Source organism: Arvicola amphibius, chromosome 6 (assembly GCF_903992535.2).
Source record: "Arvicola amphibius chromosome 6, mArvAmp1.2, whole genome shotgun sequence".
NCBI lineage: Eukaryota > Metazoa > Chordata > Mammalia > Rodentia > Cricetidae > Arvicola > Arvicola amphibius.
Window position 1 is genome coordinate 72,769,099 of NC_052052.2, and position 14,295 is coordinate 72,783,393.

The following is a 14,295-nucleotide window of genomic DNA, read 5'->3' on the forward strand; positions in this document are numbered from 1 at the left end:
ATCACCAAGCCTGGAGACATAGACCTATTACACATTTAAGGTGTCTGACAGAATGAAATAAAAACCTCTGCACCCTAGCAGTTTATGTTCTACTTCCATACACACATTCCTGAGACCCCATCATAGTTCAAATAATTAAACATAAAACTAGTTCTAACTAGTAAGAAAATGCCGCCACTTGAGAAATCCTCTAGAGTTCTTACTTATTTATTTATTTGGTTTTTTTGAGACAGGATTTCTCTGTAGCTTTGGATCCTGCCCTGGAACTAACTCTTGTAAACCAGGCTGGACTTGAACTCAGAGATCTGCCTCCCTCTGCCTCCCAAGTGCTGGGATTAAAGGTGTATGCCACCATGACCTGTCTTAGAGTTTTTTATTATTACTTTTATATATAATTAAATTTTATTATTGTTTGTTTCTTTTCTCCTGGATTTCGGGCTCTTAGCTTTTCCTTTCCTGGATATTCAAGTACTTGAAGAAAGCTTTTCATAAGCATTTGGAGCACTCCTGTAGAGAGCATCATTGTTATTTCATACAGTAAACTTACTCCTGTCCATGTTCTGTTGCCTAAATTTTGGATTTTAGTGTTTACTAGACTCTGTTTATTCACTGATGACCAGATTGCAGGTCTAAATTATGATCTGGGTCCATTTTAAGTTTCCTAGTTTGGCCATTGGTTTGGGCAAGCTGCAATCATGCTTCTGTCTGAGCCCTCCAAGCTCCTGCCTGTCTGCTATTCTTAAGACATGCTTGGGCCTACACTGCAGTGATTATGTTCTCCTTGTATTGCTTACCTTAGGTATACCTTCTTCCTTTCATGTCTGAGTACTTGTCTTGTCAAGACTTGAGTCATGTCTTGAGTCTTGTCTGATGTTCTGCACTATGCCCTTTGCTCTCAGTTTCTCCCAAGAATTTTAGCTTTCAGGTTTGATTTCCCCCTTGACTATCTTCCCTCTCTTACTTGATAGGACCTGGAAATATTGTTTACTATTTGTATATTTTAAGCAGGGTTCTAAAGGGGAACAAAACCAAGAAGATAAATAGATATTGATTACAAATATAGATACACATACACATACACACACACATGCACACACACAATAATAACAGTAGCCAAATCACAACTGAGAAGTTAAGAACCTGGGAGAGAATGGGTTTTCTAATCAATAATATCTATACTATTTACTTTACATTGTTAGCATATTCTTTGTCAAATATAGTTCATACATCTGTACTGATTGATAACTCACTTTTCCTGACCTATTTCATAGCACTAGTAGGGTACATTTGAGAAAGATACACAATGCTTTGAGTGTTCCAGAGTTCTCATTGTAAGGAGACATTATAGAATAAGAGCTTTCCTAAAATACTTTGGTTATTATTAGTCCATGGTGTATAGGTAGCATTCTTTCCTTGTCTCCATCCCCCAAGTCCCCATGTTGACACTGAGGACATCTATGTCTGCTTTTATCTGCAGTTAGCACACTTACTGTGTTGGTATTATTAATATCAACCCTATGCCCTATGAGCACATTTCTTCCTGTATCTTATTTAACTTGAAACATGTCTGTATTTTCTATCTAGTTCCTAAATCATGGGATGAAGCATTCCATCCTGACATTGTAGTAGTGACTAGATAATCACTAACTATTGATAGATGTTAAATGGAATAAACTATTAATGAAAGTTGATAGGAATATATACAGAAGCATGTGTTATACGCAGGAATTTTAATTTCTCATTGGTCTAACAATATTTAATTACTTACCTTGAAGGAAAAATTTTTGTAGGCCTCACCATTCAAAGTCATTCATTTTAATCAGAAGCTGTTTTAGACACAATGACCAGTAGAACAACATTCAAACTTGTGTATTACATTTGATCCCAGCATCATTTTAATTTTTATCTGAAGTTAAAACACAGAAAAGTGGTTTTAATTTATGACAGAAAGCAGAAATCAATACTGGCTTACATAGGTATCTTTTTCTCCTCACAACTTCTATCTGTTTGCTGTGGGATTTTTACACAGGAGTTCTACACTTCAATCTCACAATAAAAAAGATCCTGAAAAAAAAACTGTGTGTAGAATAAAACTCAAGACTATAGCAGCATAGTATTTTTAATAAATGTATTTATTTTAAATACAAATTTAAAGTGAAAAAAGTTATTGTCTGGTACTTTTAAAGAGTGACTTTAGTTCTGGACACATTAACTAAGGACATAAATGTAATTTTTTAATGGCTTTGCTCTCTGAGCACATGTTTTGAAATCATTACAACCAAGGTCGGTGTCCTGAAGTTGGAAGCATTTGCTCTTTGATGTCAACTATATTGATTTCTTAATCAAATAAAATTACTGCACAAAACTATAGACCTTCTGTGTTGTTACGTTTCTCAAATTTTGTTGAATTGCTTTGATCAGTTTGGAGATTGATCATTGGTGTTTATTATATATTCACAAAATTTTTTTTTTTATTTTTTGGTTTTGTTTGAGACAGGGTTTCTCTGCAGCTTTTTTTTAGAGCCTGTCCTGGAACTAGCTCTTGTAGACCAGGCTGGCCTCGAACTCACAGAGATCCGCCTGCCTCTGTCTCCCGAGTGCTGGTATTAAAGGCGTGCGCCACCACCGCCCGGCTTCACAAAATGTTTTAATAAAGCCAATGAACATTGTGGTCAGTGTGGCTTCACAAAATGTTTTAATAAAGCCAATGAACATTGTGGTCAGTGTCTAGTCAATGGAAACAGTGTATCACAGGGTTACTCACAGAACCGTAAGCTAAACATCACTGAAAAATTTAGGGAAGTAGAAATCTTCATTCTGAACTAGAACAGGTGTGGGAGATGGAACCATGACAAGGACATATGGGGAAAACAGATCCTCGGATAAGAACCCAGGGATTTGTCCTAATGCTGGCCTTAAAATTCTCTAAAATCTTGCACTTATCATCTCATGACTCCATATCTTAATTATTAAACTTAAAATGATAGTGATATCATTATTCCTACCTTTTTTAGATTTGTATGATACTTATTAGAGATAATTTTAAAAGATAAAATCTTAAATAGCTTGTATGCTTGTTATTTTAATAATTCCTACTGGCATAGACAAATCTTATCTAAACAATTTGAAAATGGTTCTTCTTAACTTAATTTTTATTCTTAATTACCAAACTTTGTGACACATATAACAATAACTACAGTTATTAACTATGATGGTACAATTAGGTTTTTCGATGAATCCATATATCTAAGGACCAAATAATATAAATCTAGCTCATTTTCAATTCTAGAATATTTATATTTGATTCCCAGGTCCTCATTCTTTCAAAATGAGCTCTAGATAAATATAAGAGCCATTATTTAGCAAAATCACAAGTACCTTCATATTGTTGTTTAAATGAAAGATTCTATATTAGAATTCATTATATTCTCTATGATCTGTCATTTTCTGTGGCATGCTTCAACAACAATAAAGGAGAATGAAAATGTACAGGAAATTACAAAATGATAATAAAAATTGAATATTTTCTTTTATATATCCAAAAAGTAGAAAATATTTAATATAAAATTTATCAGATTGGATAGAATATGTGTTGTAAGATGTATAAAATTTATACTATAAAGTATATGGGGCATATAATATAAGATGTAAGGAATAAATGAAGTAGATTCATAAAATTAAAGGCGACTAAAGATACACCTATCATGTACATCTAAATCAAAAGCTTGTATTTTCTCATTTGTTTCAATTATGTACTCTAAAAAATTTTTCTAAATATCAGTTATAATATCTTCTTGGAGTCTTATCAAGTTTTTTATTGGTATTCTGGTAGTCTTATTTATATTCCTTTTCCAACTTCTAAAAAATATATTAAGGTTCTTTTAAAAATTGAATTTGTGCCTGGATGGTGGTGGCACACACCTTTAATCCCAGCACTTGGGAGGCAGAGTCAGGCAGATCTCTGCGAGTTCAAGGCCAGCCTGCTCTGCAAGAGCTAGTTCCAGGACAGGCTCCAAAACTACACAGAAATCCTGCCTCAAAAGACAAAGCAAAAAAATTGAATGTGTGCTTTAAATCTTACATCTGTTGACTAGAAAAAGCATTCTATAGTTATAAGAAAATATAACCACAGCCGGGCGGTGGTGGCGCACACCTTTAATCCCAGCACTTGGGAGGCAGAGGCAGGAGGATCTCTGTGAGTTCAAGTCCAGCCTGGTCTACAAGAGCTAGTTCCAGGATAGGCTCCAAAGCTACAGAGAAACCCTGTCTTGAAAAACAAACAAACAAAAAAAACAAAACAAAAAGAAAATATAACCACTAAGTTGTGCTTTAATGGTTCCATTAGAGTGACTTTATACAGTTGGTCATTATATTGTTCCCAGAAACAATTTCTAAGCTGGCACAACAGTTTAAATTAAATTAAATTAAATTAAATTGTGTAATTTAAGTAAATCAAATAACTGTTTTTAAAATTTAACTTCAATTCAGCCATAATTCTCCAAACACCTACACACACTCCAGTACCAACTTGGAAGAATCATGACAGAAGGGATATCAGAGTAGAAGACAGCTGTCAGAACATTTACAGATAAAATATTTTTCTCTGTGTGTTTTCAAAAGGAAATGAACATGTTAGGATATTTTTAAAGTCTTTTCCAGGCTGGAGCACATTCAATTGAAGAATTTGAAATTTTAGTGTTCTTAGCCTCTTTATAATTAATGCCAAGATTCTAACATTCATATCACATTAGTGAAAGGAACCACAGGCTCAATTGGGTGGGTCATATAATACCAACAAAAAATATGTGTTATCTGTAAAATTTCAAGCCTCCTCCTTAAATTCTCAGTCAGTAAAATTATTTTTTCCATTTGAATTGTGTTGAGTACAACAACCAGGCCACTGTGATTTTCTAACTTTTATATAATTTGAGCAACATTTTAACTTCAAAACATATACTTATAAAATTTCTGTTATTAAAGACATTGTTGGAGTCACATATCACTATCTCATATTTTTATAGCAAATGAAATGGTGCATTATGTCTTTTAAAAATTATCCCCACATTTGAGAAACTATTACTTACCGAATCCTCTGCATTAGTGGACGATATGAAATGTTTTTCCTTGGCCAGGTTAGTTTAAAACATTGTGGACTGGAATAAACTGAGATTCAATGAGATGATTCTTATCTATGTTTCCCATCTGGCTTGCTTTTACAAGTGTTTAATCTCCTGTTTGCTGCCAATGTTTCCCAGAAAGCCTTATAATTGCTTGAAATTTGTCTGAACAGTTTCAGTCTGCTGCATGATTAGGGATGCACTATAAAATTTTCATTGCTTGATTTAGTTGAAATTATAAGATGGATAGGGAACAATAACAAAATACTTGAAGACTGTAAAATGACTGCTAGAAATTTGTGAATAGTAATAGATTTAAATTTCAATGTGATCTCCCATTAGGAATGGGACTGATGGATCATGCGACCAAACCCGTCTCTCTGAATGTGGCCAACAGTGGGGGCTGACTGAGAAGCAAAGGACAATGGCACCGGACTCTGATTCTTCTGCATGGACGGGCTCTGTGGGAGCCTTCTCAGCTTGGTTGATCACCTTCTTGGACCTGGGGGGAGTTGGGAGGACCTTGGTCTCAACATAGAGTAGGGAACCCTGATGGCTCCTTGGCCTGGAGCGGGAGGGAGGGGAGGTATGGGTGGAGGGGAGGGGAGGGAAGGGGGAGGAGGAGGGGAGGGAAGGGGGAGGAGGAGGGGAGGAGATGGAAATTTTTAAATATAAAAAAATAAAAGAAAAAAAAATAAATAAATTTCAATGTGTAATTAGAAGACTCCAAAGAATGAAATCTCAAACATAAACATAATAGAAATGCTTAATGGAAAACTATGTGGGGGAAAAGACATTGACATTTAAACTATACAGAGTTCAAGTGGAAAACACAGAATACTGCTTTCCTGCCTTTTTTCACAGAACAAGCTTTAGCATAAATCCTTAGTGTGAGGTTGTTTTTCTCTGTTTCTCTACAGTTAAGGAAACATAAACGCATGAAAATAGTGGTAAATGACAGTATCAGTGGCTTCCAAAGATTTTCCTGATTAATTCAATTGACATCTGTTTCTGAAGCAAGCTGATTGTGTAAAGGGCAAAATTCCCTGCTGTCTGCTACAATTTTCCTGATTTCCATAGTTCTCCAGGCTTCCAAGCTGCTCTTTCATTGACCATGATATTTCAGCTTATTCAATAATATAATACAATTGGCTGTGCCAATTAGTGTCAGTGAGAGTTTGTGTTGCCAACAACTAATTGAAAATTATATGGTCCCTTACTTCCACTTGAAGTGTTTTAGTTCCACGGGTAAATGAAATTAAAAGAATAGAACTTCTGGGGTATTGGCACAATCTGAACTTGTGTACTAGGGCCAGGTGAAATGTGAATAATAACAATGAAGAGAAATTAAGATTTTTTTGTATCCCATTTTCTATGAAAGGTCTGGTGTGACAAGTTCAATAGTCAGAATCAGCAAAAGAGTTAGCTATTCAGAAGCATATTAGGTTACAAAAACCAATGCCATTATAATTCATATAATTTCTGTCATCTATTATCTATCTAGTTATCTATCTCTCTATTGATATATATATATATATAATCTATTTATCTATCATCTATCTATCTATCTATCTATCTATCTATCTATCTATCTATCTATCTATCTATCTATCAGATATATCTGTCATCTATCTACTACCATGATTCTTTTATCTATCATTCTTTTTTTTTAATCTATGTGCCATCTATCAACCTATTTATCTAATATCTGTTTTCTTAACTTACATATCGGGTGATATTCTACCTTTTTTTTTGGACTGGAGGTATGTGAGAAGGCCCATAATAATAAGAGAATAGAATTTTCCCAGTTGAGACAGTTGTGAAAAGTTTATGGAAGTAGGAGGGTTGAGTAGTTAGATTTGGGTGCAATAAACCCTGGAACCCAAAATTTCAAATTCCCAGAGCTGAAAACCCATTGTATTCATATTTCCATATAAAGAAAGTGCTGCTAATTTCCTGTTTTTGTTGACCTCCATCAACAATATTGTTTCAATTTTCCTGACAAGAATGGGAATATCAATAAATCAGATATACCCCACTGAGTATTTTCATACTTTCATGCTGTTGGAATTTAAATTGTGTATGTTAAGAAAATTCAATTCTAATTTTATTATCTACAGTTAAAATCACATGATTTTATCCAATTATTAAATATACAGTTGAAATATTTATGGTCCAGACTGATATTTGGTACAATATTTAAATTTAGTAATTCATTACAAATTCATGAGTCTCAGTAATTTACTTAGAAGAGGGCTTAATGGCCTGGTTCTCATCAAACAGACTATTTTCTAACATTCTGAGAAATGAATGAGTTCATGACTTTCATTTTCAAACAATTTTGTATTTCTAGATTAGTTGGATAGATAATGATACAAATATCAGCTTTGTTTTTATTTTATATTTGACCTCATGCTTTGATATCAGGGAATACATTAAAGTGATTTTGAATCTCCTTTAAGCCAAAATAAGAATAATCATAGTTACTTTTAAGGTTTTTACAATTATCAAGTAAAAAACTGTCTTCTTGCATACACATGCATATGTGTAAAATGTGTAATGAGAGTGATATTAATTATTTTGATTATTATTATTTGATTATACATATAACAATGTAAATATTTATGGCCACAATGTATTTCTGAGTCATTGAGGAAATAGATTTATTATTTTGAACATTTATTGAAAGTATTTATTTTTGGAAGGAAGCTTATAAATTGCTGGGTGTTATTCATTAAATCTAATGTGATTACAATTATATGTGTATAAGTTGTCTCATACCAGCAAAGAAGGTATGATACAGACATCTGGAGAATAAAATAATTCAATGACTTTATCAAGCTTTGTGTAGTACAAAATAAAAAGGCAAGATTTGTCTTCTTTATCAATGATGACAATATTGTTAGGGGCAGCACCCCACCCTCTGCTTGGATTTGAGCTCTGGTTCTTAGAGGCAATGACTGTGCCAAGTTCTATAAACCTACTGTATTTTTAAAGCTATTCTTGAGGAAATTTTAGACATAAAAGAGAGCTTACATTGTTGTTTAAATTGACATAATAGCAAAATGCCTTCCTATTACATATTTTTATACCCAGGGTCTACAGTGTCTCTCAGACTTAAATCAGAGAAACTTTTCTTTCCAGTAAGTGGTGGTTAATAGAGAGGCCCATGTCTTCTAAATATTGTGAATATAGGTTGTGGGTATTTGAGAGTTCATCCCCAAAGAAAATATTTATGCTGCCACTATGGGTACAACAACAACAAAACAAAAACAAAACAAAACAAAACAAGAATAGAACGATTCAGTCTTAATGATAGAAATATAGCAGAATTTAATGTTCTAGGCAAAGCATAAGTATTGCAATCATGAAATCATTTCATCTATCATGATTTTCTCTGGCCTGATACAATATCAACCTTTACATAAAGCATTTACTGATAGGTTGTGTATCTGGATCCATGCATGCTACTGATGAACTTTTGAGTGCAAACAGAATCTGAGAGATGAGGAGTCATTGCTTATAGTTGAATGCCCTTTATGGACCCCAACAAGTTCCAATGGATACCCACAAATTCACAGACAGTCAGGGTTAAACTCAATGGGTAACAATATACACAGAACATGAAAAGATATTTTCAGAGCAATGAAGAGCTCTATGGGGAAAAAGGGAGTTAAAACAAGGTAGGGGACCACACACAGGTGGGAATCAGAAACACCCCCTACCAAATAACAAACAGCAGCCACACTATCCTAATATTCAGAGGGACCAACAGAAACCAAGGCACAGTTCTCCCAACAATAAAAACAAAACCAATTATCAACATCTAAAACCACCTCAATTATACCAACCTGAAATGCCTAGGCATCATGCAAAAACAAAATCAATAGCATCTAAGGACAAAATGCCTCCATGAAAGCACAGGAGTACTACTACAGTGGGCTCTGAGAAATACAATATAGGGACAACACAAGACAAAGTTTTCAAAATACCTATTATGAATAGGTTCACGGATCTTAAACATGATATGAATAAGTCACTTAATTAAATTTGATGGCACGTACAGTAGAAAAAATAATGAAAACAAGTCATGAATTGAGAGTAGAATTTAACAAAGAGATACAATTACTAAAGAAAACACAAACTGAGAAAAAATTGGAAATTAAAAATTGAGGATGTTGAGCAAAAAACTCATACATTGAAGGTATTATTGAAGAAAAGAATACCTCAGAAAAAATACTAAATCTAGAAATATTCAGCAAAAAATATCCAGAAAATCTATAGAGGCCAAATCTACAAATAATAGAAATAGAGAAAGAAATGAGAAAAATAACAACATTGAAAAAATTTCAACAAATTCATATAAAAAATTTTCTAAATTAAACAAATAAGTCTCTATCAAAATACAAGAAATATACAGAACACTGAATATATAGGAGCATTAAAACAATTTCTTACAATACATAATAATTAACACAATAAAAATAGAGAACAAAGAAACAAAATTAAAAGCTGCAGAGGAAAAAGACCAACTAAAATATAAAGGCAGAGTCATTAGAATCACACGTGATTTTTTAGTGGAGACTCTAAAACCTAGAAGGGACTGAATGGATGTTCTGTAATCTCTAAGAGAACACAGATGCAAGCCGGGCGGCGGTGGCGCACGCCTTTAATCCCAGCACTCGGGAGGCAGAGGCAGGCGGATCTCTGTGAGTTCGAGACCAGCCTGGTCTACAAGAGCTAGTTCCAGGACAGGCTCCAAAGCTACAGAGAAACCCTGTCTCGAAAAACCAAAAAAAAAAAAAAAAAAAAAAAAAAAAGAGAGAACACAGATGCTACACCACACTAGTATTCCCAAGAATCCTATCAATCACAATAAAAAGCAAAATTAATCTACAAATTTAGCCATACAGAAGGCAAAAGAAGGAAAACTTTCACCAAAATGAGGTTAACAATACCCAAGGAAATATAAGGAATATATAATCCTATAATGGCAAATCAAAAGAGGGATAAAAAGTATAACAACAAAATAACAGGAAACAACAAACTCATTGAAAACTCTCAACATCAAGGCTTTCGGTTCCCCAATAAAAATCATAGACTAATAAAATGGATGAAAAAGCAGGACCCATCCTTCTGCTGAATCCAATAAATACAGCTTGAGATCAAAGAGAGACATAATCTCGGTTTAAAAACGATAGAAAAGGATATACCAAGTAAATGAACACCAGAAGCATGCTAGAGTAGTCCTATTATTATGTCATAAAATAGACTTAAAACTAAAACTACTCACAAAAGATAGGGAAGGATGCTACATACTCATCAATGACAAAATCCACCAAGAGGACATTATAATTCTCAACATCTATGCAACAAACAGAAGGACACCCAAGTTCATAAAATAAATACTGCTACACTTAAATCACATATTGTCCTAACCCTGATAGTCGGTGACTTCAATACCCAATCCTCACCAATATGCTGTTCAATAATCCTTCTATATACTGTGTGAGTATATGTCACTATGACTGGTGTAATAAACAAGCTGACTGGCCAAAAGCTTAACAGGGTAAAGTTAGATGGGAAATTCAAAACTGAGAATGATGTGATGAGGAAAGGGGAAGTTAGAGGAGTCACCAGTTAGAAACAGAAGGAGCCGGAGATAGTTGTGCCATATTGAAAGAAGGTACTACCATATGGCAAAGCATGAATAGAAATATGGGTTAATTTAAAATTAAGAATTAACTAGTGACAAGCCTGAGCTATCAGCCAAGCATTTACAATTTATATTCAGCCTTGAGTCAGTTACTTGGTATCCGGTAGTCAGGACAGGAAACATTCCTTTATACCAGTAGTCATGTCATCCAGTCAAAAAAACAAACAGGAAAGGCTGGAGGTAAAAAAACATGACACATCCACTGCGCCTAACAGATATTTACGGACCATTTCACCCAAACATAAACAGGCATAACTTCCTCTTATCATTTCAAATGAATTTTTCCAAAACCAACCATGTATTCAGATGCAAAGAAAGTCTCAATAGATGGAATTCCGAAAATTGAAATAACAGCCTGAATCCTATTCCTACCAAGAATTAAAACTGGCTATCAAAAACAAAGGAAGTTTACAAAGTCATAGAAACTGAACTCACTACTGAATGGAAAATAGTTAATATAGAAATTAAGAAGGAAATAAAACCTTTGTCGAATTGAATATAAATGAATATATGACATACCCAAACCTATGGGTCACATAATTAAGGCATTTATACAGGACAAGTTCATAGCTGTACATATCCAGAAAATAAAATGGAGAGATCTCACATTTGCAACTTAACAGCACAACCAAAAGAAGATATAACACCCCCTAAAATTTTACAAACTTGCAATGTAGTAGAATTCCAGTTGACCCCACAAATGGCCCTTAGTGTAAAAATACTTCCATCTAGTCTTCCTTTTATCTTCCTCTTTTCTTACTCCCTCCATTTACTCTCATGCCTTCTGTCTCTCAATAACTATAAATCTTATTTTTCATTCATTTGGAGATCTTTCTCTCCTGCCTATCCCCCTAATGTATACTAATCTATGTAGTCCTATGAATGTAGTTCTATGCATGTCTATCAAAGACTTAAAAGTTAACATACACCATATGTGTCTCCTTCTCTCTTAGGGATCATTGGCTTCCATGCCACAAGACAGGTAGGATCAGAGGTGGTTAGTTGGGTTCAGATGACTAATGGTATAGTGGAAGAAGATTTTTGGGAGACAGTTTCAGTGTTACAGCTCAATTTTATTTCAGAGTGAGGGGAGATATGTAGAATGAAGACAGCAGCTGGGGTATTACCTAATTTCCATTTGGTAATAAGGTTCAATCATATAGCTAGAACATGATACCTATTTATCATATGGTCAGCAGGGAAAGAACATCTGTAGGGAATTTTGTCCTAGGTCATGTTTGATATGTTAGACATACAGTCTTAGGGATAGCTTTCAGATAAGTTCAGAAAGAGAGCAGGAGGTCTGATTCTGGGAAGGGAGTCTTCCATTTTGGATGAAGCTTTGAGAGTTGTTCAGACATGGTGAGCTGAAACTTAAGCAATAAGGTCTTACAGCACCACATAACATAAGGGAGTAATATTTGATTTTTAGGGGCTTAGTTATCTAGTTCAGGAAGAGTTTTTCTAGCTCTGTCCATTTATCTATGAATTCCACATAGGCAAAAGCAACTTAAGGAAGAAGTTTATGTTTGGCTCATAGTTTAAAGACATTCTTTCACAGCATGCAACAGGAACTTAAGGCAGCTAGTCACATTTCATCCACTGCCAAGACAGTCAAGAAGCATAGAGTGAAGAATACTCCCTCTCAACTACTTTCTTATTATATTGCTCAGTATTTTACTTCAGGAAGTAGTGTCCCTCTCAATAGGCAGATCTTCTAACCACAGGTGGCCTTATAAAAATTATCCTCCACAGGCATTCTCAAGCCATACTCCCATGAATTCTCCTTTTCAAATGCACAATTAAGACTAACCATCACTCTTCAAGTTCCTTATTTTATAGAAATTAATTACTATTTAGCTCAATTATTTCAGGAAGCAACAATTAAGACTGAAGAGATAAATTAGCTTAGCCAAAAGGTGGCAAAGATTAAACATATAAAGCTATGATCACAGAAACACAAACTAGTGCTAAGAATACAAATAGGAAAATGAAGCAACAAATAATAAACAAATGACAGCAATCAACACATGTCTTTCAATATCTACATTAAATATAATGGCTCCAACTCTCTGATCAAAGGATATAGGTCAGTTGACTCAATTAATAAACAAAAATCTACCTTTCTACTCTCTATAGAAAATATATCTTACCTTTAAGAATAGGTGGCATTGCAGTGAAAAGATGGAAAAAATTCTACAAGCAATAGATAGGGAAGCAAATAGGTATTAAAATAAGAGTATATGACAAAGTAGATTTCAAACCAAATCACAAGAGATAAAGAAGGACTGACTGTTCACTCTGGTAAAGGAAAAAATTAACCAGGTAAACACAATCCTATTTCATAAATGCACCAAGATTTGGCACTGTCACATTTATAGAAAGCATTCTATTATACTTCAAGACATAAATTTAACCCAAACTCAGCAATGCTAGGTTATTTCATTCAAAATAAATATCTTATTCCAGTATTCCCCCCAAATAATAAAGAAAAGCCTATTCTATTCAGCAACCCATTAAATTTTCTCTGAATTAAACCACATATTGGCACATAAAACAAATCTTTACAAATTAATTCATTATTTTAGATGACCATGATGAAATAAGAAACAAAAAAAGTTTAGAAATTTGCCAAATTTTGGCAGAAGAAATAACACACTACTAAATAAAGACTGGTTCAAAAGATAAAGTAAGGAGAACATCAAAATATTCCTGTAAATTATTAAACTACAATCAAAATAACCTCTGGAGCATACTAATCAGTCCTAAAAGGGAAACTAACTTTAGAAAAACTAAGAAAAGCACAAATTCATAGCTAAAAGATGCATATCAAGAATTCTAAAAAAGAAACCAAATCTAAATTCAGTATATTGAAAAATAATTTTTTAACTGGCAGACATTAATAAAATACAAAATAAAAATAACCAATCAATGAATCTAAGAATTTATTCTTAGAAAACCAAATATACCAACAAAAAGTCAGAAGACTGACAAGCCCTTAATCAAATTATCAAGAAGAAAAGGGGCCAAAATTAAGACAATAAGACAGGACGTAGAAAACATTATGGCAGAGACAAAATAAATTCAGAAATTAATGGAGATTGTTTTTAAAACCTATAGTCAGTTGAAAGGCTAAAAAAAATCAGTGAATTTCAATACATCAAGGAATGAAAAATTAAGCCAAGAAGATTTGATTACATTTAAAAATCTCATAACAAATAAGGAATCTGAAGCAGTTATAAAATTCCTTAAACTGGGCCTGGTGAGATGGCCCAGAAGATAAAAAATATTTGTTGTTTGAGAAGACCTGGAATTCTTGCCCAAATACCACATGTTATTGAGAATGAAATCTATAAGTTAGGTTTCAGGGAAAATATTACTTCTTCAAACCTCTTAGTGCACTGGAAGGCACACTGTACAAAGACAAATAGACAAAGAGGCAAAAATATTTATAAACAAAAA

General features: G+C 33.7%; 1 long non-coding RNA gene across 2 annotated transcripts; it reads right to left on the bottom strand.

The window, feature by feature from the left end:
* Nucleotides 1-800: 800 nt before the first annotated feature.
* Nucleotides 801-13,413, bottom strand: LOC119818056. 2 transcript variants are annotated; one of them, XR_005285985.1, is made up of 3 exons: nt 12,987-13,413; nt 1,769-1,906; nt 801-1,012 (listed from the first exon to the last, which is right to left on the bottom strand). It is a non-coding gene; the product is annotated as an uncharacterized LOC119818056 (long non-coding RNA). The 2 variants fall into 2 exon arrangements; XR_005285986.1 differs by lacking the exon at nt 12,987-13,413 and adding an exon at nt 5,085-5,216.
* Nucleotides 13,414-14,295: the final 882 nt, after the last annotated feature.